The 26,862-nt window shown below is 40.8% G+C and overlaps 1 protein-coding gene across 6 annotated transcripts in view; it reads right to left on the bottom strand.

Annotated features, from left to right (window-relative positions):
* The window catches only part of mef2cb (myocyte enhancer factor 2cb), a 67,131-nt gene extending 48,096 nt beyond the window's left edge, over window positions 1-19,035 (bottom strand). For 5 of the 6 annotated variants that reach the window (XM_068566479.1, XM_068566474.1, XM_068566476.1 and 2 more), the window contains exons 1-2: window positions 18,796-19,035; window positions 11,093-11,222 (exon numbers count right to left, since the gene is read on the bottom strand). The gene's annotated coding sequence lies outside the window, so the exon portion shown is untranslated. Of the gene's footprint in view, window positions 1-8,852; window positions 9,505-11,092; window positions 11,223-18,795 lie in introns of those variants that run through there. The other variant, XM_068566475.1, reaches the window with a different exon arrangement.
* Window positions 19,036-26,862: the final 7,827 nt, after the last annotated feature.

Raw genomic sequence — 26,862 nt, 5'->3', positions numbered from 1 at the left:
CTCCCTCTCTTTTTTTCTCTCCCTCCGTACAACCCTGCACAGAAAGTGACCTGCATCACAGCTGTGTGTGGGAATTTGTATGAGTGGGTGTGTTCTTGAGCGGGTCGAGTGTGTGAATGTATGTATTTGCACATACCTGCGCACGTCAATGTTCACACCGCGTATGCCGCTGTGTTACTGCATGTTTTATACATTTACTTGATGTGCAGATTTATGTGTGTATGTGTGTACGTCTGGGTGTGTGTGTGTGTGTGTGTGTGTGTGTGTGTGTGTGTGTGTCAATGTAAGCAGAGGAGGAAGAAGGTGAGGGCAACTCTGGGCGCCTGCTGCACCTACTGTGCATTATCCCAAATAAACAACTCATTACACGTGTACTTAACCAAGGGGAGCTGGCGAGCGGTGGAAGCTAATCCCCGTTATCGTTGCGAGCGTTTCTCCACCGCTTAGGCTACAGGGAAGAGGAGCGCAGGAAGGTAGGCTGTGAGGAGTGAAGAGGCGGCAAGAGGGAGAGAGAAGAAAGAAAAGCATTTGAGTTAACTTCCCACAAGTGCCTTTCTTACTTATAGTATCCCTTCTCACTCTATCTTTCTCTCTCCCACTACACTCTTGCCTTCTCTCCTTTCTTTTCCCTGTGGATTTTGCACTGCTCTTCCGTGTTTTCGACCATCTCTCAGAACTGGGTCATCGACAGACTGTGCGCTAGCATTTTGAAGAACATGGGAGGGGAAAAAAGGGTGTTCTTTCTATGAGAACAATCCAAGGCTTCTTTAACAAGTAGCCCGCTTATCAAATTAAGCTGTCAAAAGCACATTAATAACAGGCAGCACAATTCCCTTCACAGAGAAAGAGGGGAAAAAAACACATTCGGGAAAAAAGGGAATGATTTCTCTTTCACCGTGTGAAGAGACAGTCCACCAAGGGCAGTAAAGCTTTTCTAAGCTTTCTTCTTCTCTCTATTTCTCTCTTTCTGTTCCATTCATAATGTGATTATGGGGCCCCTGTTAGAAGGGTCAAGATGTAGAGTGCCACTCATTTAGAGGGTGACAATATCTCGTGCTAGGATGCATGGTGCTCATGTTTAACAGAATTACAAGCTTAACACGCGCTTTCTAACACGACAGAATCCACTTGTGCCGGATGACAATTAAAAAGATAAAAGAGCCTCCCAGGGTTAAAATGTGGATTCAAGATCAAATATTGAGATGGTTCGATGGTGAAATATGATGCCGATAAGAGAAATAAACAATTAGACTGTTACCCGCCCACATAATTGAGATATTAACTATGAGTTTGACCCTGGATGGTCTAAACCTTTTCAGTATGGAAAAGACTATGATCAGTCAATCCTACCCTCAATCGTACTAAAACACTGACTACACCCTCAATAATGTGGAGCCGGCTCATCCCGTAAGAAAGTGAGAGCAGCATGTGAGGAAAACTGTATATCGACAAAAAGAGAGAAAGTTAACACTCTCAGTGCTGTTCACATGGCATATGCCTGAGATGCTGAAATTAAATTAACGAGACACCTCGGCATACAGATGGCGGAGTGGAGAGAAAACCACCCTGTGACCTTACACTCGTAGACTAAGTGTCAAAAAACACACACTTCTCTTCTTTTTTTTTTTATCTATTGTGTTGCCATCTTGGCATTCCTCTTACACGCTGCTCAGTGTTAGTGATAAGAAATTAACTTGTCATTTTTCTTTTTTTATCCGTACTTTGCTAAATCTGACAGCGGCAGCTCCGCTGCTCATGCTGAACTGCGAGCCCTTTTGTGTTTTACTACAGAGACTGATTTTCTCACACCCTCAATTTCAGTCCCATCCTGTTTGCTCGGCCCTGAGGGGGCTGCTCTGCTGTAGCCCAGAGTGGGACGGCGGTGGATGGATGTGACGTGGAGGATCCGGGACTCTGCTAGAGGGAGGCTGGAGCCATGCACGACAGGTATCCCCCGCACTTCCTCAGCTATTTATAAAGCCATGAGTCCAGCACAGGGCCAAAAATAATACGGAGGCCATTTTTATCGCAAATAATAAAAGGTGGCACACTCCTTTTCTTCACACACACACACACACACACACACACACACACACACACACACACACACACACACACACACACACACACCAGAAGCGTAAAAGAATGCCCACCAACACTGTACAAGCATTAACAACAGATACCAACTAAATGAAAAAAAATCACTAGACAACGGAAGCATCTTTGTCCTATTGAGCATGCTCCCACATGAATATAATATACACACACAGACACACACACCCACCCACACACACACACACACACACACACACACACACACACACACACTCCAGACAAAAGTCAATATCAAGGCTGAGCTATTTCTGTAGAGAGCACTATTTAGGAAGTGTGGGCTGGGTGCCAGTATTCTCCTCAGTATCGTCTGGGCGTCATTGCACTGCCACTGTTATACAAACTCACCTCTTTCCTCTCTCACCCGCTCCTCACCCTTTTCACCCAACCCCGTGCTCCATTGTCAGTGCTCTCTCTGTGTTTCCCTTATACACACACAAGGTTATTTGTTTTTCCACCGGGTTGAAACGACAGTGCCAGGTGAAAGCATCTATTGGCAGGATAAAGAGAGTGGCTGGTGTGAGATCACAAGGCCCCACTCTGCCCAGCAAACCTTGAAGTGAAGCGCCGGGCTGGAGTTTCAAACAAAGTGCCCCCTCATTCATTATACATGCAACTGCACTGAAAATCTCCTTCCGCAACTCCATCTCTTCGCCCCTCTCTCTCTCTCTCTCTCACTCTGCCTCTATAGGCGGCTCTCTTTCTCTCTATCTTCTTCTTTTTCTCTCTTCTTTTTTTTTCCAGACAGAGCATCCATAAAGTATGAATAAAATTAATGACATCACGAGCTGCACTTTGGAAGAGCCACTGTAGGAAAAAGCCATACATCACATGGCAGAAGGAGCCGGGAAAAAAAAAAGAAGTAAAAAAAAAAAAGAGAGGGCGAAAAAAAAAAGGTGTAGGGGGGGGGGGGGCGTTGCTTCACCATTCTCCACCCTGGGGGCACTTTGTATTGCTGTGTTATTACAGATACACTTTCACTCAAAAGTTTGAGCACAATTAATTGTAACAACATCCATTTTCTTTGTTTTTTTCTTCCCTCATCTGAGTAAAATAAGTGTTGAAAAAAAGTCCGGTGCTGCGCATTCTTTTACAGGCTGGCCTTTGGTGTGGGAATGGCACAGATGACAGTGGAAAGGAACACTGGTGTGGACTTTGGCAGGACACCGCCTGGTTAAGCTGTGTGCTGTGCAGAAGAGCGAGAGCACTGAGCGTGGATTCTTATATAGCTGTTTCTCGACTTAGACGGTGTTAACAGCATTTTCAACAGCACAGTCCCTTCGGAGTTGCTCAGCAAACCTCTTGATGTTAGAGGCTTTGCACAAAAAACTGAGACTCTAAAAAGGAAAAATAAGCATTTACATTAAATACTTTAATATTCTTCTTTAGAGCAGAAAAAAAGAGATAGACTTATCAATCGCGCTGCCTATTAGTGGCAATTTAGTGTGGCACTCTTTTATTACAAGAGCAACATCACACAAAAGCCTGACTTGGTAAAATTCAAGTCCTTATTCCTCTGAATCTAGCATGAACACAAGATCTGCTAAAAATACGCGATGGCGATGTGAAGCTCTGCAGCAGCTCCGATGGGGAGCAGTGGCGGCGGCGGCGGCGCAGATTGTGGCAGGGGTTCCAGATGGATGTGAGCTTGTGTGGGGCCAAAGCACAGAGCTACCTCTGTGCATCTCACTGGACTATGTTGCAGAATGACTCGGCTATGTTGCAGTTGTGACAAAGATAAATTACAGCCACTGGAAAACATTTTTTTTTTTATGTCTCACTCCCTCCATTTCTCCACTCCTCTTTTCTTTTTTTGGCATTGGGTGTAGACCAAATGTGTGCCACACTAAAGGGAGAGGGTGAAGAGGGGGGAAGGAGGAGGGACTCTTACTCCTCAATATTCACAGGTCAGGTACTGTGTGATATGATGGAACGTGCCTTCTGTCGCCAGATTTATGCACATGGACAGAAAACAAGTCTCCCCAGAACTAACCGCTCAAACTCACTAAAAAAGATTCCTAGCTCATTCCACATAACATGGTTCCAGCAGCTATTACAGATATGCACTGTACGTATGTGGTGTCACAGACTAGGCTGCCTGGATGCTGTCTGTTACACTGTGACTGAATAAATATTACAAATCTCACAGGAAGGCAACTAAAGTAGCAGTCTGGTGGGGAAGTCAATGTACAAATTTATAAACGTATTCATTTAACTCTCATCTACCGATTTAAGTCTTGATGCGGAGGCATTTATCCTGATATGAACCATCCAATGTTTAGATCATGAAATCCAACCTTGGTTCTACTCTAAATGTTTCTCTTTGTCTTATCATTCAAAGTTCTCCGCTCACTGTACTCCTCCTGCCTTCTCTCCTCCCAGGACTTGCTCTCTGTCCAAATATTTCAGGGAGCAGGCCTCAAATATGGTGAGGTGTTTTGGGTAACTCTTTAGGTGGGCTGCAGCTGACGATATGATTGTGTGGTCAGCACTACTGAGCAAAGACCACCCGGCAGGCAGCTGCTGCCATGAAGACCAACAGGCCGGGCAGGAAACAGGAAACAGGAAGAAGAAGGCAGGACATCCTATTCATCAAGGTGTTAAGCATGACATCACGAAAGCCTCACTCTTTAATGAAGAATACCTGCTCAGAGGCCAAATATTCTGTTGCTCTGCTCTTAAGTCACCTAAGCTCAAATACATTTCTATCTATGTTTTATCTCTGTGTGTTTTTTTTTCACTATATTTCTGCGCATCTGTCTTCTCAGTTTGCCTTTTCAGCCCTCACACTGACACTGTTTTCCAGACTGCTCCATCATCCCAGACATCAAATCCTACCCTCTTCAGTGTGAGAATAAAGGAGAAAAAGAAATACACGCATTTTCATTTGAATATACACCAGTGACAACCTCACAAAACTCAAGAAAAAAAACAAAACAAAAACACAAAAGCACAAACATTCCAACACGCAAACAGACGGAGACGAGACACAAACTTGAACGCACACGCACACCTCCCAGACACACAGCACACACTGACAGACAAACACACAAAGAAACAGCAAACACAAAGCCCAGCACAGCCAGAAGACTACTTTATGCAGAGATATTCTAAAGTGTGTTTTACAATACAATTAAACATCAAAGGCTGATATATTCCTCTGTGATCTTTAACACCCCAGTGAACAAACCCCATACACCCCCATCCACTTACAGCGTACAGAGAAAGTTGCTGAACGTCCCCGTTAATTACTAGATAGAGACTTTGCATCATTACGCAAGAAACAGGACATATTCAAATATATGCATTCAATCCGCCATAAACCATTCAAGGACTGTGTTATTTACTTTAGATTATTACTTTATAAGTTTCACGAGTAATTGCAGCTCTTTATGAAGTCATACAGACGGTGCACCAAAGGCACAGAAACATTTGGGTAAACATTTCTAATATGCACAACAGTTAGGACAAAGAAATGTTCAAAATGAGCGAATAAACACATGAGGTTGAGCCCTACACGTTTCATTTGTACCAATAAAATGTATGAAAAAGATGTTTCCTTCCATGTAACAAAAGAGGGAACACCTGCTTGCCTTGTGCAATAAACAAGAATACAACAAGCCCTTAAGTTATTATAAAACTGAGGTATTTTCATCTGCTTATAAACAGGCAAGAAACATAGTTATTCTAATCAAATGGCTTAACATTTCTACAGTATTTATATCTGATACATGCACTAAAAGGAGAGGTTAACTTTATTCTTTGACATCTAGATTGCTGGAGTTTGTCTTTGTTATATTTATTTGAAAGAATGTTAAGGATGCTCCATTATTTATTGGATATACAGGGATGTCTCTTGACAGTTTAAGATATTATATGTTCCTTATATATGAGGCAAATATGATTTTCCAGAATTGACTCCTATATTACCTTCTTATTTGAGCCAAAGGGCATGAAGTCCAATTACAGCACTTCAATATCTACCTGCAGATCTTGCCAACCTGCAATCTGCAAATGAGTGTTTTACTGATGTTTAACTGAGCAAACTCTGCAAACCCTTTCCAAAATATTTGAAACCATTAGTGAAAAGAAAACTTTAAAGCACAGCAAAAGGGGCCATTAAATTATTTGCTTAAACATAAATGCGTCTGATGTTTCCATTAAGAATAATATTTTCATAGAAGGAGGGAATCATGAAATGTGCCTGCTGTACAGTATTACATGTCTGTGCTCTGTGGCAGCACAGTGGTATACTTTACTACTTAAAAAAAGGAATTATATTGGACATTTAAGATTAAAGGCATAAGCAAGCAGCAGCCCATCCTATCTATGCTGATTTTGTCTGAACATTTTTAAAGCACATGGCAAAACCCTGACCATAGCACACAATGTGTCCGTTCCCTTCACTTAACTAAAGCTCTACTGAGCCCCTGGTGTACAGCAAAGTGCCCTGACAATCGGCTCAATGCCCGAGCCAATCACAGGGACACGTGACCTTCTAATCCCTCTCTGTGTGAAGGGGTAAGAGTTTGTTGTCAGTGTTGGTTTTGTGAATCAGCGGCCAAAATCCCAAATGATTTGTCATGAAGGAGAGGTCTTAAGAGAATAGGAGAAACAAAAGCAGCACGGGCCAGTTAGTGTGGGTGTCGGTGTGTGGAAGTGTGTGATGGTGTGCGTGTGTGTGTGTGTGTGTGTGTGTGTGTGTGTGTGTGTGTGTGTAACAGAAAGACAGAGAGAGAAAGGAGGAAGATCATGCTTTAGCCTCAACATTTGTGTGAATTTGTTTGTAGCTGCATACGTGCGTGCATGTGTGTGTGTTTGTATAGGGTCTCTGAGATTACAGAGCTTGGCTGACAGAGTCCTCTGTGTGTAATCGTGGGTCCACATGCGAGCGCTCACCTTCCACTGAGCGGATTAACCTAACGCTAAATCCCAAGAGAGCAACAGGCCAGACAGGCCACACAGAACAACTTCATTGACGATGGGCAAAAGGGAAGGCCAATGCGTAAAATCTTTTGATAGACTAACACACTTTTATATATTTTTTCATGACTAAACAACTCATACAAAACAGCATGAAGGATTATAAAAAGTGATGGAACAATGCAGAGAAAAGTACTCTATTTTATGTAAAATCTACCTCACATGTTGCACATACTTTATATAGGCTGCATCATATTTTTTTTAATCTAAGCTACGGCTGCATATGCAGCACGCTTTTCACAGTCACAAATTAGGTTGATTCGCTGTAGTAGACAGAAACACTTCATCACTTTAAAAATGTTTTTTACCTTTTCAAATATTGCACTAATAGACCATTTTAAATTGAATAGTTCTTAAATATATCAAATGTACTGTGAATATGTTATCATATTTATTCATTTTGAGGAATTCAATACAGCTCTACATTAATAGAAAAATGTAACTTTTGAAAAAAAGGGAAAGTTATTTATGTCAGTACAATAATTGCTGTTTAACTTTTTAACAGATTCACAAGCATATCAGTATATAGCTATATCTATATCTATCTATCATTATAGATAGATATTAACATGAGATTATATTAATAGGCATGAGTTAAATGCACACAGCCCAGTCAGTTCCAAAATTTATTTAAATTCGACTGAAATGTGTAATTTTAAATTTCTTAACCATCATTAGTTATTCTGCACGTTTCCTCAGTGTGTTTCATATCCATACTTTAAGAACATCACAAATACATCCAATTGGTTTTCTAAAGCTGCAACCTGTGACCGTTGCCACAGACAGGTTAATTATGGTGTCATTATTAATCTCTCACTGCAACAGGTTCAATTGAGCTACGAGACTGAACTACACTTAATTAATAATTATAACATTCTCAATGTGGTGAAATTAATCTAAACAATCTCAGTAACAGAGAACAAATAATAATTCAGACGTTACACACCAAATCTTCTTAAAAACCCTGACTCAAAGTTCTAGTGTGCATGAATTAACGCTCAAACAAGTCTCAAAAACTGTACTCTCTTTTATTGTAGTTTGTAAATGTTTACACCATTCATTCTTTTCTAATATATTTCTGAAAGTTGCCTATGAATAGGTTATCCTTATTTCATGTGATTGATGTGACCACAGTTAAAGTCCGTTAAACCACTGGTACATGATAACATATTCACTCAGTAAATATAGCCAGCTTATGGGCAGTGAGTTTCCTTGCATTATGTTGCTTTAAGTTAATTCTCCTAAAATAAAATAAGTACACACTTAAATTGTCTTTAAAAGAAAGTGTATTATCATTTTATTTTTTATTAATCAAATGTGTAAACACTGCAGTTTAAACTAAGAGTGTAACTTTTCATGTCCCCCAAGAGAAGAACACTCTGTGTTGTGTTATATTATTAAGGAGGGCAGCGCCTTCAGGAGATGTGGCTTTAGGGCTGCGCGCCTGCATGTGGACATGAGAAAGCTCCACAAGGTCGAGACAACAGTAACACTGCCTAAAACACGAGACAGACCTTGACTAGCTCCTAATAGATCATAAACAGCTATTTGATGTCAGCCTCTAATTATATGACATAGCTGTCACCGGCATAAGTCGATCGGGGTCCCAACAAATCAATAGACTCAGTCGCTGTACTTTGTTGAGGAGGAAGCGCGCATCAAAATAGACCCTCAAGTTTCTCTCTGAAAGACTCAAAATACGGATCATATGATGCAGGACGTGTCTTTGCGAGTGAGTGTGAGCGCGAGTTACTTACTTTATTTCGCACGGAATCTTGTCCGAGTGAAGTGAAAGAGACAACAAGCGGTCCGCCGGTTGTTTGGTCCGGCCGACTGACAGGACGGTGGAAGCTGCTGCTGGATGGGGATGGACTTAGCCAAGACGCACTTAAAATCCAGGAGCGCAACTTAGCTGAGGACGTCGCCGGGAGGAAAAAAAAAGTAATCTACAGCACGCGGTAGGAGTCTCTATAATGTCAGAGACAACTACTCTCTCTCTCTCTCTCTCTCTCTCTCTCTCTCTCTCTCTCTCTCTCTCTCTCTCTCTCTCTCTCTCTCTCTCTCTCTCTCCCCCTGCCTCTCTCTCTCTCTGGTCGGACAGTCTCTGCTCAGCAGGCGGCGGGTGCGCTTCGCCTGGTCTCTGCGAGGTGCCGGTGAGCGGAGAGGGACCCGGTGGGGCGGTGTTGGTGGAGGTGGTGCTGGTAGACTGGACCGCTGGAGGTCTGGATCTTGATTCTGATATAGAGAGGATCTTTCTATTCATCCCCACAATCCTGACCGAGTCTTCTACCAAACCCTCTCCTCTCCCAGTGCGACGAGAAATAATCGATTTTTTTTTTTCTTCGCTTATTTTTTTTTTTTTTACTCCTGAAAGGGGGCGGGGGCTCTCATTTCCCAACTCTACTTTAATGAAAGAGGCACGGCTCTTAATGCTTTATTATCGCGCCAGCCCCGGTAGAGTGGACGGACAATTAACTGCTCAGAGAGGACCACTAGAGGAAGATGATGGGGGATGTGTGCTTAACTAATGAACCAACAGAGAGCACGCTAAGCATCTTTAGCCGATTTACAGCTAAATCCAGCCACCAAAGTTGATGTTTATGTTATTATGTTTCATGCAGAAAAAGACAGAAAAACTCATTCTCTCATTTCTCATATGAAGTCAATTGAACTTGTATATCTTGTTCGGTAAACCACACATAATACAATTTGTCAGTTCTCAACAGATTTATTCCATGTGCAACATGAATGCTGCCTCCAGTCTGAGTCTCTACAAACTTTCCACCTCCCGCACACTGCCAATCATTCTCCAGGACCCAGTTATCTCCCTCAGATAAGCCCTGACACAGACAGTAAGCATGGGGGAATTACCAAGCTTTTATCCATCCAACCAAATTATTTCAAAACATCCACTCTATTAGTGTGAAGATAACAATTAGAACAGCAAGTTTGCCACTTCAGATAAGGCCCAGACAGGCAGCCTGTACAGAGATGTCTCCCAGATAGGCCTTGTTATTCTGTGGTTCTATTATACTCACATTATATGGGCGCGGTATCAGTGTAAAGAGTGGTTGTCTTAAAGAGCGTGTTATATGCTCCCATACATCCTCAGTTCTCACTCATGGGTTTTTGCCAATCCATCCTCAGAAAAAGAAAATACTTCTTGGTTCTTAACACATTGAAGTCTGTTTGAAGTCATCTCTTGGATAGTTGAAGTTTTACATACAGTTTATAATAGTTTACCGTTTTTATAGTCAAATAATTCAAGGACGATGTGGCCCTCTTAATTCTCCTCGTCGGGATGCAGAGTTTTTATCTTTTCCTCATCTTCTTTGTATTGGCAAGTGAGCACCATCCACTTTTAACTGAACATGTTTGTCTTACCGCACTTTTTTTGGTCTAAATACAGACACATAGCAAAGCATTTTCCCAATGAGTTTATAGCTTTGCAGCACAAGCCTGTCACTACAGACTGCGTGAAGTGTAAGTGGACACTGAGAAGCATCCTAATCTTTCCCTTCCTTAGTAGTTCACCTGTGAAGCGTAAGCGAATGCAGCCAGTCACCCAGTCAGTCAGTCAGGGTATGAAATGGCGGGACATGAAATCAGTTAATAAATAAATCAAGCTGGCTAATCTGCTTGACGGGCAGACATTACAGCCTGTAACCGAAGCCGCTGGTGTCTGATGACTCGGGAACCACCTTCACATCACCTGACCCTTTAATCTTTAATAGCATTTCCTCTGCTCCCCACCACCCTTCCCTTACCCCCCAGACCTCCATAATGATCAATAAGTTGTAGTTTGTTAGACACAGTGGGTTCATAAATGCAACATGGCAGATATCAATGGCCTCACACACCAGCCAGTATGAAGCACACAGATTTGACATTCTAAGTGGACAAATTCCTCCATTCAGATTTGTGTTTTCTACTGGCAATCACATTAACATGTCACTGCCATACGGAAACCTACGGGTGCCTGGATGATCGTACTTACCACGTTCAATAGTCCTTCGTCAGCCGTCTTGCGTGCCCTCAGTCTCGTAGATTTCTGTGCTGCCTGTCAGCAATTCATCGGAGAGGTTCTTTCAGTGTTCACAGTGCTTGCGGTTGTCTTTGGTTGTCACCTGGGAGGAGAAGTAACACAGGGTAGCGTGAGGAAGAGAAGAGAGTGAACCTGCTGGTAAAATGGTAATTGTTTGCATGCACTTTGCACATAGTGAGCAGAATCAATGTTAACACATATGTATGTATGTGTGTGTGTGTGTGTGTGTGTGTGTGTGTGTGTGTGTGTGTGTGTGTGTGTGTGTGTGTGTGTGTGCGTGCGAGCGTGCGTTTGTTTAATGTCCATGCGAAGTACAGAGAAATAAATGGGGGGAGGTGGATTGAATATATTTGAATGGTGAGAAATCATTAAACGAGGCAAACACTGGTGCATGCATATTCATAAATGACTGTCTGACTTGTCTACAGGGATAAACTTATAGTGAAGGCATACTTGCAGCCTCCATCTTTGCGCATACATTTAATGCAAAGTAGGAAAGACTGAATGTATATTTTGCCATTGAGACTACAAAGTGAGGGCGGGGGGGGGGTCTAAATCTCAATATGATACAAAAAAAATCTGAGCGTTGGAGTCGGTTTATTGTTACATTCTAATATGTCATTCACAGTGTGTCACATTATGCCATTTACAGCTGATACATTTAGAGTAAGCGACAGAATAAGTGTGATCAAACAAGCAGAGCGTGCTCGAGGTTAAATATTGTAAATTGTGGTATTTGCATTATCTTTAGCTGGATGTTTCTCCTCCATTAAAAATTAGATTATTAGTCTCTCACTATCTAAAACTTTCCCTGCTCAACTCATCAGCCAGTGTCCCTCCCTCATGCACTTGGAACATGCAATCCTGAACTTATGGTATGACTGTGTGTGGGTGGGGGTTGACAGTCTCATCAAAGCCTGATGGTGAAAAATCAACAGTTTGCCAATACAATTATGTAATGTCATAGTGTGTATACACACACTTCAGACTTTTGAGTAAATGCAGTTTTGCAAGGTTTGGCATTGACTGTGCATAAAACGAGAAGAGGGGAAACTGCGACTGCACGTTAAGTCAAACACATAAGTGTGGTTTGCTGATATTGATCTTGCTCGGATTGTTTCTTAAGCCTCTGCTGGCAGTCACTTCACAGAGTGTGTCACACACACATGCAAAACAGCTCGCCTGAAAACGTGTGTGCTTTTTTGTAACAGAGGGAGAAAGAAAGGAATGCCTCTCTCAAGCAAAAGATAAACACTAACACATTTCCAGGGCAAACAGGAACAGCCCGGGCTCAGTGCAATCTGTTGTCGATCACGCTCACGTGAAAACACAATCTGCCTGTCACAGTAGATGATGCTGTCAAGCACTCTGCCTCACTGCTCCTGAGAATTAGCTCAGTGCTTATTACAGAAGCTCTACAAGACACATGGAGTACTTGTTGTATATCAGATATGTCTGAGGATGCTTCAAGCTTTATTTGGTATTTACTGCTTTCAGTCATTCTTCCTGCGTTCGCTCCCTAATGAATTTGAGAGACGTTTGGTGTGTTGACAGTAGAGTGATGCGACGTGATGCGACATGATGTGACGACCAAGCTTCACAGGGGTAACAGAAAGACCTGCAGGCCAATTTAACTCACAGGCTCAGCTGGGGATCTATAGATCCTACTTCTGCACGTATGTGTATGTTTGTGCGCGCGTGTGCATGACTTCAGAGTAGACCTTTATGGTTGTTTGAGGGACAGTTTAAATAACAATATTTTAAGACTGAAGCTGTAACAAATGATGCTACTATTTGATTAGGGCACTGTAATGTAATTATAATAATTACAATTGTTATTTACACTTTAAAAAATATGTAATTAATTGATGTGTTCTTAGTTGTAGGAAAGACTGGGGCAAATGACAGTAGACCGAAGAAATTCAAAATTAAGTATAATGTACAAGAACAAATTACAAATACAAATTCATATAGTGTTATGTCGGCACTTAATGAGACCTACTAACCTAATAATCATATTATTAAAGGTCAGTTTCAGCCTGATAAGTCATTTTATGTGTTATCTTCTACAAGTGTATGTGTTGTGTGTGTTTAAGAAAATAAAGTATCTAATAGTCTCCATGAATGTTTGAGTGTTAATGACGTTCATTTTGTGCAGGGATGGATCAGCCTGTAAATCTGAGTTATGTTCTCAGGAAAAAACATACCTACTTTAGAAGTAATCTCACACTTAGTAGGAGAGATGTGAGACATTTCCCTGCCGATATGCACTTGGTCTTTGTGTCAGCGTTATATTACACATTATTCTCAGATTCTTTTTTAATAAGGTTTATAATGAAACTCAGAGGGCAATATCATCAGTAATTATAGTTGCATGAATTGTACCACTGTACAGTATAATTAGGGGAGCAAAGGTGAGAAAATCAGTTTTAATTAACTGAAATCATATGTCCTCATATTGCAAAATATATAAAACAAAGAAATTCAGAGACATATTTATTTGTACACTCAAATTAACTTTTGTAACGTGATCTTTACTTTCCTAATTTTTGATTGCTAGCAATATTACCTTTATAATTCTACCACTGAAATAATGCAGTATTTGAGTTAAGACCAGATACAATTTATGAGCACCTTGTGCTTATTATCTTTAACGTATTTTATATTTGTAAATATAGTTTATTTTGATCTGTTATGTAGATAAGTTAACTTGGAAATTAAAGTCATTTTGAAGTCATGTATTTTATTTTCATCAGGTTCACTTGAGAAAAAAAGATTTTTAACTTGAACATTACATTATTCCACATCTCATTAACTTAAATCCAACTCAGTAATTGCAACTGCTACAGCTTTGGTCAGCTCCAATTCTTGTAGTTTTGTAAGTCAGAAAAAAAGCGAAAGACAGAGCAACCTTATGTCTATGTGTCATTCGCTGTTGTGTTCTATAATGACATGACTCATTCTTTAGTGAAACCATAAAGAGCCGTATTTTCAATAACATGGTTTTTCTGTGTGGTTTGGCTATTAACTGTCTGGCCAACAATAAATTCACTGGACCATATTTCCTTGTCCTTACAGTTCATTTTCAAAAAAGCACTCTTTTGGATCCAACCATACAGAACAGACTTGAATGCAATAATAACAAAGTCAGAAGGCCTCTGAAACTGTAATAGACATGTAACGACCCCTTACCGAGCGGTGTTAAAGGAGAGACGGCGCTGGTGATTTGCATGTGTCGTGTTTAACCAACAGTATTCTGTCTGTACACCTTTTATGCATTATGGATGAGGCACAAGCTGAACAACAAGCTCTCCCTTTGTTCTGCCTGATGCTCCAGTTACATCATAGAAAAAGCCCCATGGTCCTGTGACTGCGTTGACTGGCCGAGACACAGCGCCCATGGCCGAGCTGTTGATCAGACCTGTTGCTTCTTCACTTTGTATACTACTTTTTATATTTGAATATGTCTGACACGCACACACACACACGCACACACACACACACACACACACACACACACACACACACACACACACACACACACAGATACACACACTCACATGTGCAATGGCACCTGCTATGGAAAATCCACACTGATCTTTGTTCTTGATAATACATTGTTTGTGCATGAGAAACATTCAGATAACATTTAGATATTTAGAAATAAAAGCATAACTTGGCATAAATTAATTGATTATTCTGACTCATCTGCAGATGAAATATCTTGATTAAACTGTCAAAACTGCTTTTGGATTTTATAATCAAAATGCTTAATATCCTGTATGTCATATGTGACAGGTGGCATCAGTTCGCCACCTGCTACATATGTAAAGCACATTTTGCGTTCAGGCACTGCTGTGTAATTAAATGTGCTGCCTGCAGGGGAGCTCTGCATCTTTCTCAGCACAGAATAAACTAGTTTACTGCATGGGTTAATTGGAGGTCTCCATGCAAAGTTTAACCACTATTTTTTTTCAACCCCACATTATTCTTATTCAGTGGATAACATAACAACATTTTTATTCAGAGAAATCATCTAAAAATGTAAGCAAAGTGATTTTATTTAATAACATAAATTCAATATCTTTACCAACTATCCCATGTAAACCATTTCAAATATTCTTATTTTAATGTCCTTCTTCTTTTAAATTATATTCGTAGACTCTTCTCTCCTCTCCTCTTTCTGTGTCTTCTCTTGCAACTGTAATTGCTGGACCTTCAGTCCGTACATCAGGGGCTCAAAGTTGTCTTTGTCTGTACTAGATTGCTTCATGTGAGGGGAAAAAAGAAACTCACTTACTGCTAATGATTTTTCCTCCTTTGTGGTGGAATGGTTGGAAAGTAATTTCCTATGAACTGCTCAAACACAGACACAGTTATTTAATTGTTCTTGCTGCCCTTTCTCTTATTGTGCGCATAAAGGGGGGATGCCAAGGAAAGATTTGTGTTTGTGTCTGTGTACAAGGCGTTCCCACCAGTGTTTCCTGAAGTGGTGCAAAAGCTGTGTCTTAATCAGTGTGAGTGTTAAATATGCAGAAATTGAATAGATCCCAATATGAACATCATGCAAATGTGTAAATTATATGAATGCAAAAGTGTGAACTTAAATTATGTATTTTTTCCCATTCAAATTTGGTTAACATATTGCTTAGCAGAAACAAGACAGCTTGGTAGTTTATTTAATGTTTCCGTTTACCTGAATTGTTGATTTAGACGGACTTGGACATCGCTGTTTGTTTCCCATTTCCTTTTACTGTCAACTTTGTTTTTCTTTAACCATAATTCCCCAAACAATGCAATGAAACAGCATTATTTTTAAATTCAAACCACTTCTTTCCCCAACCTTAACCAAGTATGTTCTGTGACTAAACCTAACCAAAATCCTCACCAGAGTGGTGGCTGATCACAAAACAGTCATATGAAGATATAGTTCTCAACTGTGTCCCAGGAGGGATGTGGACTTGACTCTATGATTGCATATCAGGATTTAACATCTGCATAGGTCATCATTTTATCTCTTTTTGTTTTACTAATAACGTGTTGGACTAACAGGGGCTTAACCTGTATATGCTATAAGTACAGTCATCACTGTTTCCAATTCCCATAGTAACCATGACACAGCAGAAGTCCCTCTTGCAGCTGTTGACCTCAACCAATTCCCCTGACAATTAAAGATCACTCAGCATGGCTATGCAACTTCTCCCACACTCTCAACAAGCAGCTGATAGCATCTCACTGTGAAGAAAAGCAAGCGGAGGGGAATATAATGTGTGTCTAAATGAGAGTTTCCCAGCTCTGATGCATAAGCGAGGCCGAGCGACCATCAGCGCAGGCCCCCGTTACACGGTGGAGCTCGGCAGACGAGCGGCAGCGTCTTAAGCTCTTTGTGCCTCCAGGATCACCCCCGACTCATTCTTATTCAGACATGATCAGAGGGGAGGCAGGCAACTGAGATTAGCTGTAGATCAAAGAAGCTGCCTCGCGCCAGCACTCGTGTTTTGTAGATTTAGGCGGCCCCGGCACACAGGCGTTGTATAGTGACGGAAGAGAGCGTCATACAGTTTTCTGGCATCAACAGTGCTCGGGGGGGTAGAGGAAAAAGAGAGTTTTCATACAGGAGGCCGGACCGCTGCTGGAAATGTTCCAAAATTAAATAATAAAGACAAATGAAGAGACTGAATAATGAACGAAAAATGACTATGCCAATGACAGTGGAACAAATCACTGCTTCTATATGTACAATAGGTCTTGGTTTCAGTGATACTTTGTTTTACAAATTAAATGCACGTTCTACAGTAATATATGTAGGTAACTAAAGACCATCTGGATCAGTGGTGCCCATCAAATAACCATGGAAACTAACTTGCTATGTTTTCTATCAGCGGATCTAACCCTCCCATTCATTTATGAATAACATTTGATTTAATCTAGACTCACATATCATTCATTACCAGTGGAGATGAACAAATATGCCCCTAAACATCATGAAGAACAGCAACAATGAAACTAACAGCAGAGTGTGAAGGTAAAGCGACAGGAAAAGAAGAGTTTCAAAGGCAGAGAGGCAACTGCGTAAGAGCGCTCGCCACCCTACAGAGAAAGATAACAACCCGTTTCCTCAACTCCGCTGACCATCAAAGCCGTGGAATTTAGGGGCTGAATAGGCTAATAGGTGAGGACTGAGCAGTTCCTGTAAACTGGGTCAAAGTTTCTCAGGTCCTGCGTTTTTGGGTTAATAGCAAGAGGTCAGGTATGATATAAGCGACATGAGTGTATGTAAACACAGACACCAACACACACACCATATATATATGAAGATATTTAATTATATATATATATATATATATATATATATATATATATATATATATATATATATATATATATATATATATAGACTTTTCATTTCCTCTATTTTAGCTTGACACATTATTGTTTGCTCAGAGACGGTAGAATCAAACGTTTACATTTTCATTGAGAGTTTTTATTGTAGTTTTTATTATTAGTTTGTATTGTAGTTGTAGTCGCAAATCTGCTGCACTCAGATTTGTCAATAGCACAGTAAAGCTACGGGATGCAAAACCCCCCCAAAAAGAAAAAAAAACACTCAAAGTACGAGCATATAAAATTCAGGAACAATATTACTTCTCCTTTCATTCAATCCAAAGGCTACAGTTTAATCCAATGTTCGAGGAAAAGGTCCAACAGAGTCATTCACCACTCATTAAAATCAAACAAAGCCTTTGCTTTAGTATGAAATTCCATTTGGTTGTTTTGGGACAAGTGCCCTAAAGTAGAGACCATTTTCAATTCCATTAGGATGGGAATGAACACCACTGTTCATTTAATATGGCAAAAGTTTTCTCCTTTGTTTCTAAAGTTTGCCCAACATGTCTTACTTTAACACAGAACTGTGTGACACATATTGTCACTGAAGTGTGTAGTTGCCACTTAGGTAGCTACCTTGAGGGAGTGAGTCATTTCTAAAGCAAACAGCATGTTAAGGTCATGCTCTTTTCTCTCGCTGATAATTCCAGATTGTGCAATGAAATGTTCTAAGCAATTACCCCTAAAAGTACCAATAATCTAAACTGACTGTGAAGAATTAGAAGCAGAGAAACACAATATAAAGTTCCACTTTAGCGACTGAAACCATTTGTCTTGCCTGAGAGAAATAAAAGTGTAGTCTTTAAAAACTTAAACACACACATTTTCAGGCGCTTCAATAAGCGATTTGCCAAGTGCTCTACAGAGGTGATTGGCAACAGCTGGGGCCTGACTCCTCCCTCGGCTTCTCTGGTTTCTTTTGACTTTTTCAAGCGCAGGAAAAACTCAAAGTTAACACCAATTAAGTGTATCTTTTGGCCTTGTTCATACTGGTAGAGTCGTTTCTGTATAGGGCAAGATGACAAAGGCATCATTCACTGAATCCAGCAAGGCTATAATGAAACAATTAGGCAACAGCACATTAAAATAAATTTTCGTTTCAATTGAGCAGCTCAAATATCAAAATGATCGCTTAATCTGTTAAACATGTCATGACCCACTGTGCGGAGCAAGGTTTTAAATCCTGACAGAGACAGGTTTTCCACCACCAGAAAGAGATCCAGAGGAGAGGGAAAAGGGAAGGGAATAAGTGTCCTGTGAAAACTCACCCGTGCTGTAGCTTCGCTTCCCCAGGAAGTTAAACCCTGCAGCACCAGCTAAGGCCCAGCTTAATGAAAGAGTTCAGAAGTAAAAAAAACAAACAAAGACAAATAAAAGAAATAGTTGACTAAAACAAACAAAAATAACAGCAAATTGTCTGAAATCAATGTCCTGCATGTGATAAAGCCAGACCAGCTGGCTTTGCATAGAAACCCCCGATTTGGGTAGTGTGTGCCCCCGATCTCTGTCTGAACTGAAACCGGGTCTGGTTCTTTCCAACCACCCCCCACTACCCCCCGCCCCCCTACCCCACTGTCCCTGTTGAATCCACCTGCCCCCATCAGTCCTCGACAAATTTAGCCTTCTGAGGGATCAGTGACACCCAATTCCCCCTCCAACCCCATTCCCTTACAAGCATGCATGTACACACACACACACACACACACACACACACACACACACACACACCAGACCTTTGTCAGCACAGGCATATATGCCCTGGATGATTGCCCCCTTAAAAATGTTGCCATCTTCACAGTTGCAAAAAAAGCCCCCCTCCTACCCTCTTTCTCCCCCTTCACACATCCACAACTCGCAACTGAAACAGAGCTGTGACAGAAGGAGCTAAAGAAGTATGCACACTTTGCACACACATTTGATGTGTTTCTTTAACCTTTCTCTCAACATCTGACTGAAAACACACTGTACTATAAAATGGGCGAGATCTTTAAGAACTGTAGTATGGGCAATTGCAGATTAGGAGCTCATTTAAAAGGTTATTACTCTTTAATTTAATGACCTCGGAAATCTCAGCTGCAAAACATATTAAATAAACTCTGCTGTACAAATATCATTACCCCTCTCATAACCATCACCAGTGTAATCTATGTGAATCATAAATAAATTACCCAACGGAAAAGATTAACTGGAATTGATAGCATCTTGTCAAATGTCAAAATACCAGGTGCAATGGTACACCTATAATTTGGTAATTATAAGCTCATTTAACCGAGTACATCTATGACTAAAATCCGCCTACAGTTTTTCAAAGAACCACAATACCCGGGGAATGTCAGTTTGTCATTAATTCCTGATAAAAATCACATATTTCCATTCAAAGAGAAAAGTTTTGAGTTTCTCTCAGCTGCTGATATCCTAAACTGACTAGAAGCCAACATAATTGACACATTCACTAGAATGTACATATCAACAAGCTTAAATTGCAATATCCTCTGTGACTGTTTCACATCAGAATACCGTAGGGCTGCTCAGGGATAGTTGTATTTTTTATTAAGTATCTTTCAGTCAAGGTTTTATACCTGATGCCAAAATATAATGATAATGACAGTGAATCATACACCCATATTTGCATATCATATATCCGCCTTAAATCCACCAATTTGTGAATGTGGAGATTGATAATGTCGGGGAAAGATGAGTAGAATATAGATTGCTATTTTCCCAGAATGCATCTAAAAGAAGAAAAACACAGTGAGAGAAGATAAAACAGTGGTGTTCCCTTGATGATCGCTATTCACACTCTTCTGACAGTGAAATATATTTTGTATTGATCCGGTTGTATTGTTTACATGTTTCTGGGCACAGGTAATCAACTAATCGCTTTATTTTTGGAAATGTCTGTCGCTGTGACTACCTGAACCCCTATACATTGGGGGATCAGCGTCTGGCCAGTCTGGTATTTGTGATGACATCATGGCCGGGAATTCAGTGATCTTTTTGGGTGGGGAGTGGTTGATGGATGTTGTTGGGAGTTCATTTAATTATGACATCCCTCAGTGAGGGAGGTATTCAGTGTCTTGATCAAAGCTTTAATCTGGTGACGTGACCTGTGTTGCACACACAAAGCAAAAGTATTGCTTCTTATACAACCTAGTTTGAATATGAATAAGACACAATCATTTGCATTGACACACACATCAACATTATCCTCCGTTCATTTTTTTTGGGCTTGTGTATTTTGACTAAATACTTCCTCTAATGCTTTGCCAGTGAGAGGGAATTTTTAGCCCTGTCTCCTTTTTAATGAAGCTTGTGGACAGACTATGTAAAGAGACAGAAGACTAAAGCATGGCTGTCTTTTTCTGAGAGTGGCAGGTTCAAGGAAGGGAAAAACAGCAAGCGGCATGGCAGTCTGTGGCACACTGTCGACCACAAGAACCAGCAAGGCTAAATTACAGTCAGTAAACTTTAAGAGTACATCCTGTCCTAATCAAACGAGGACTAGCCAGTCCACCGACACTCTGTTTAGTCAGGTGTAGGGATTTTGTGTAGCTTATGTTTAAGTATGGAATTCACTCATTAGTGTACATATGTGTGTTCTTGGCCATATTAGTGTGTGCCCCCGAGGGGTGAGGCCGCGTGTCCGTGCTGTGGCTCACAACACTGTGGGCTTCGCCAACGGTGAAACACAAAGTGTCCTGTCAGCTGAGAGGTGACAGGCGCTTAACAGGAAACGTGGCATTGCCTCTCCTCTGAAAACTCCTTTCACTCTGTTTTATTTTCTCCCTTTTTTTTGTTGCTTTATCATTAAATCATCAGCAGAAAATTAAAGTAATTATTGTAATGAACCCACTGACAGGTTTATGTAACTCTGGGTGGATTTATGAGGGCTTCTATAACAACTCTACAGTAGTCCGCGACTGTCTGGCTCGGAGCTGATGATTATGAGAATACCTTATATGAGAACATTTTCTAAATTTATTTTAAAATGATAATAATGCAGAATACCATGGAAGAAGTAATGATTTATTGGTGAATATTTGTCTCTGTGTAAACCAGAAGGATCTTTTTTTTTTGCAGACAAAGCACTGAATGGCGTGAGCTGACTTCAGCGTGTCTGCCCTGCCCTCTGCTCCACACAAGGTCGCTCTGTGTGTGTTCGGCCTCCGAGAATGAGGGGAGGCCACGGCGCACAATCACCACGAAGCACATACCTTTCTGCCCCACAGCCCCACCAGCCCAGACGCAAACCCAGGGGCTGTATGTTTATCAAGCGTTTCAGGGTAAGACTGCTGATTTAGGACCACTGCTCAGGTCCCTGAGCGTTTTTCATCACAAATCACTCTTCGTGAAACAGATTCGAAGCGTTGACTTTGACTCAGCACTCACAATTTGATATGCCTGGTAAATACCAGCTGAGGCCTAAACCCAACTCAGAACACAGTGGATTAACAAGAGTTGACCGAACTGGTCCTCTGGAGTCTATCCTGATGAGCTCTGTTGGTTTTCATAAGAAGCCTCCTGTGACAGGATCTGATAAAACACAGCAGGATGAGGGTTTGCAAGGGAGCTGGAGAGTACAAGAGAGAAAGATTGAGAGAGACAAGGACATAGAGAGACTGAGAGAACGCAAGAGTGAGAGCGAGTCCACACCACAATCCAAAAACAATATTTTGAGTGAAACTTTACCCTCTCCATCTGGCTCTTTTGAAGGGTGGATTATGACTGGTGCCATGGCTAACTCTTTATCCCACACTGTTCCTTCTGTAAGTCCACTCTGACATTTTTCCTAAAGGACAGTTACACGGAACATAAATGTGAGTTGTGGGATTACTATCGAGCATTCAGAATATAAATCACACACACTATGCATGGTTTTTAATTGAATGTGAAATAAATACAGGCCATATACTACATACTTACTGTGTATAAATCTAGTACAAATAATGAAAGATATATAATATGGTGCGTTCTGAACTCACAAGAAGATTGTGAGTGGCAGCAGAAGCTTTTCTCTCCTCTTTTCTTCCATACTGGGATTCAAACAATGGCCTACGGCACCATATTTTAAGTGGCGGGCGGTCCAATTGAAATGTCGGAAACGTCAAAGACATTAACAAAAGGGTAAGAAAGGGCAAAAATAGGATGAGTTCTTGATTAGCCATAATACGCTCTTTACAAGTGGATTGGACCAAACCTCACAAAAAATGAACACTTGAATAATATTCACGCTTTAAGTTTTAATCATTGACGTTGGACAAAGTGAAACTACATCATTCAATTAAATCTCAATGCTTTATCTCTCACTTTGAGTGTTTTCACCTCTGAGTAAACCTCCATGGCAGATGCTTTGACTTAAAAGCCAATAGGAACAGAGACAGTGGTGAACTTCTGATGCTATTTGAACCCAACTAAACAAACTGTGCCATGTTCAATAATGTCATATTAACTCAGTATATGATCCTGATTTCCTTTGAATGCATGCCAAGCAGGAAATTGCCTATTAGTTTATTTTTCAAAGTAAGGCTATATATAGAATCAACGCATAAGGAGGTGATCCTTAGCGTGTTGGATCAGAGCATTGCATTTACTGTTATCAAACATGTTTGTGACGTTAATGCATTGACAATGTATGTTTAATAACTTATTTAATTTGAATGGAAACACCTGCTGTAGGTTAGGGTGATACACATACTATATACACAAGTATTCAGGCTAAAAAGGGTTTTGCAAAATAGGTAACAAATATAAAATCTGAGAAAAAAGTAGTGATATGTAGATATAAGAATAATACTTGTTATTTTTTGCCAGTAATTTGCCATTACAAAAGATCCTCCTTTAAATCCCAAACTATATATTAATTTAAGAGAATGTTTATATGTATCTATCAGTGGCGGTCCGTGGTGTTAGCCACTAGGCCAGCTGTGATCGCAGCTTGCCCCCTAGCCTAGGCCAGTGGAGAAGGCCTAGCTGGCCCTGACGGCCCGCCACTGGTATCTACATCAGTGGCGGGCCGTTAAGGCCTTCTGAGCCTTCTCTGGTGGCCTAAGCAGAATCACAAAGTTATAGCTTTTTTTAAAAAGGAAAACGTATTATGTACATATAATTATTTTTGCCTATTAGCTTATTTTCTCATTGCACAGCTGTCTATTTTATTTTTGTTCTTTCAGGATTCACTGATTGTTTTCATTATATCGTTAATAGCGTACTTCTGCATTGTCCGTTAATAACGCAGCATCCCGTCATGCGCATGTATACAATATCAGACGGCACAGAAGGCCCAGAAAAAGCACGACCTGCCACTGCAATCAGCATCCTGTGAGCAGCTACAAGCGCGGCATAGGTGTGTGAGAGACAACACAGAGAGCCGAAAGTTTGTTCTAAACAACAATTGGGGCTTCTAGAGAGGTTAGCGTAGATGCTGCAAGAGCATCAATTATATCAGAACTGAAATAAAAGTGGAGGCCTTTCTGAATGGAAAAGATGTTTTCACTCTTCTTCCAACTCTACCACGGCAAGAGTTTGATTGACAGATGGTTTATCCATTTATCTGTCAAGTAATATTTTGCAAGTGCCTGCCCTTTTCCGAACAGTTTCCAATGACAGCTTCTCAGATGGTAGTGTGGAACAAACTATCTAGCAGGCCAAGTTGACCTTGGAGCTAATTCAATTTTGGCATTTTGGAAAATCAATCGGAATTCAGTCTGAATTGAATTTCTAAAATGTTGACCTTGTAAATATCTATTTGCTAGGGGTACAGAAATGGCAGTACTGACCTGGATATGTTTGGGGTCAAGGGTACAGTATTGCTCTAGGGTCCAGTGGGTTAAGGGTCTAAAGTAAGAAATGCCCATTTGATATCAAACACAAGTTATATTGTTTGTGTGAATAGAGTGAAAAAATACAAATGTAGTCGTATTGTCCAAGTGTAATTAGTATGTATCCCATTGAAACATTTGAATGTTATGTATGAGGTATGATAAAATATCTCTGCTTGTCTTGCACATGCCATGAAATTGTTTCAGTAATGCAAATTTCAAGAAACTACTGTCAGTATTTGTCATCTGTACAGTGATATCTAATGAAAGTGTATACAGCGCCGCCGCTCCCATATGCGCTGTGCGTAGGGCACCAGGCCAGGAGGGAGGCGGGAGGCACCAAAAAATATGCAACAAAAAATCCTTTTAGTTATAATAATTATAATGGCCATATATATTTTTAATAGAAATATTAGGCACCTTTTAGGCATGTGTATATCACAAAACAGGCAGAACAAGATATATTTAATTGCTCAAAAAAAGTTACGATCGTGCCCCCCCCCCCCAAAACAAATACACATTCAACTTCCCAGACTTGCCGTGGTGCCCTTCTCAGTGACGACAATGGGAGTCTGGGTCAGAAAAAAGGAAAAGAAAGAAACTGCGAGATGATGCCCGTGCATCTCTTTCAGGTCAGTCCATGCTAATCATTGTTAAATACGGGAAATGTGCGCTGCTAATGTAATGGTTACGCATACACAAACAAACTTTTTTTTCCCCCGGTGGGGTGCGGGGGCCCCCATGAAGGAGTTACGCTTAGGGCACCAAAATGGCTAGCAGCAGCACTGAGTGTATAGCAACCAAGGTATAAGCACCATTTGAGATTATGATGACAAAGCAGCGTAACGATGGAAACACCCTAAGCAGCAGCAAAGTGCGTCTCGGTTGCAAAACTTATATTTTGTGACCTTCAGGAGGCGTGTCTACGGCTTTTGAGTTGTAAGAAACTTGTAAAATAAGTCAACACGTCATAGGAGTCACAGGACATTGTTTATTGATTGGCTGCAACTATCCCCAACTTTTAGTTCAACCACGCTTCAAATGGCAGAATCAAACGGCCGCAGCTCGCTGACCTCTGATGTTAAATGCATGATGTCAGAGAGTGAAACAGCCACAGCCTGCAGCTCACAGCACACCAAAGCCTCAGGGAGAACAGTGCTTTGGTACTCAGGGAAAACAAAGTCTCAGGCCAGAGGTTTAGGGTGTTGCCTGGTTCCTCTGTCAACTGCATTTAACATGACAGAACACAACTCTGACTCAGACCACATAGATAGAAAACTTCTGACTATGTCAGGGGAAAAAGTGATATGTCAGTAGTTTCATTGTGGCATATTATATGACTGCCACACATGCAATGGAGTGGAAGTTGTAATTTGGTTAAGCAAAACAGAAAGAATTCAAAAAAAGCAAGTGTTGATATTTCATGTACAGTAAACATCCAGATACAAAATAATAGGGTGAGTGAAAAAAATAAATATATACATTTGAAACAAACTAAAATACTTGAAGGGCATTATTAGATATGAATACTGAAAACAACTAAAAGACGTGGGACTTCCCTGTATCAGGTCATGTTTTCCCTCCACTCCCTCCCTCCCTGCGTCTGATTCATATTCATATTTAATATTTATGTTTGAGAGCAGAGTGTGATATTTCTTAAATAAGCATCTTCATTAAAAGGTGTCTTGTTTCTTCCATTAGATGCTGTCACGGTGCTCTAATAATCTGTCTGATGTAAATCCTCTCTGCCTTGTGGCTCCGAGTAAAAGAGCACTGCAGGGCTTATGCACATGCCCGCCAGACAAATCACACGCACATTCACACAACCTGCAAAGACACACATAGACGTTTACATAGCGCACACCATTCTATACACAGTGAGTACAATCACACACATACTGTACATGCAGAGGTTCACAGAAAGAAAGCGAGAGCGAGACTTGTCATCCACCTGTCAGGAGCAGTAATTGTTTCAAAATGTGTCTCTCTACGGCCTGCGCTACGAGTACACGCCCTCCATGTTTAACACTGGAGAATAATCATTTAAGTGTCTCCCAATCAGCCCTTTTGCCATCTTCAATTACACCTTTCCACCCTTTTTGTATAATTTTCTAATCTAGCCGAAGCGTGGGGCTGTCAAATGTGCCAGAGAAAGCAGCAAAGCACCGCCAAAGACTGACAGATGGATCCACCAAGATGGAGAGGCATGTCTCTCCATCTTCCATATGTCCTGGCAGTGCTGGTGGATTATGGTCACATCCGGCTGGATTTTCTCTATCAACATTGGAAGTACTAGTGGTTGTTTTCTGTCTGTTGACAACCATGTACTTCGTCATACAATAAAAACAAAACAGAAGTACAAACTTGCCTGCTGCAAAGGTTCAGGATGAAAAATGATGACAGAATGTGAAATGGTAATTTTGGTTTAATGGCGATTAAGCATTTCATGAATTGACTCGTTATTCAGACCGTAGTACTTGATTGTGTGCTTGCAGCAGTTTTGATTCTTCTCAGTAT

This window comes from Clinocottus analis, unplaced genomic scaffold (genome assembly GCF_023055335.1).
Source record: "Clinocottus analis isolate CAN_PGR_092001 unplaced genomic scaffold, fCliAna1.0.p SCAF_7, whole genome shotgun sequence".
Classification (NCBI taxonomy): Eukaryota; Metazoa; Chordata; class Actinopteri; order Perciformes; family Cottidae; genus Clinocottus; species Clinocottus analis.
The sequence above is the reverse complement of the archived record's forward strand: the minus strand, read 5'-3'. Positions and strand labels throughout refer to the sequence as shown.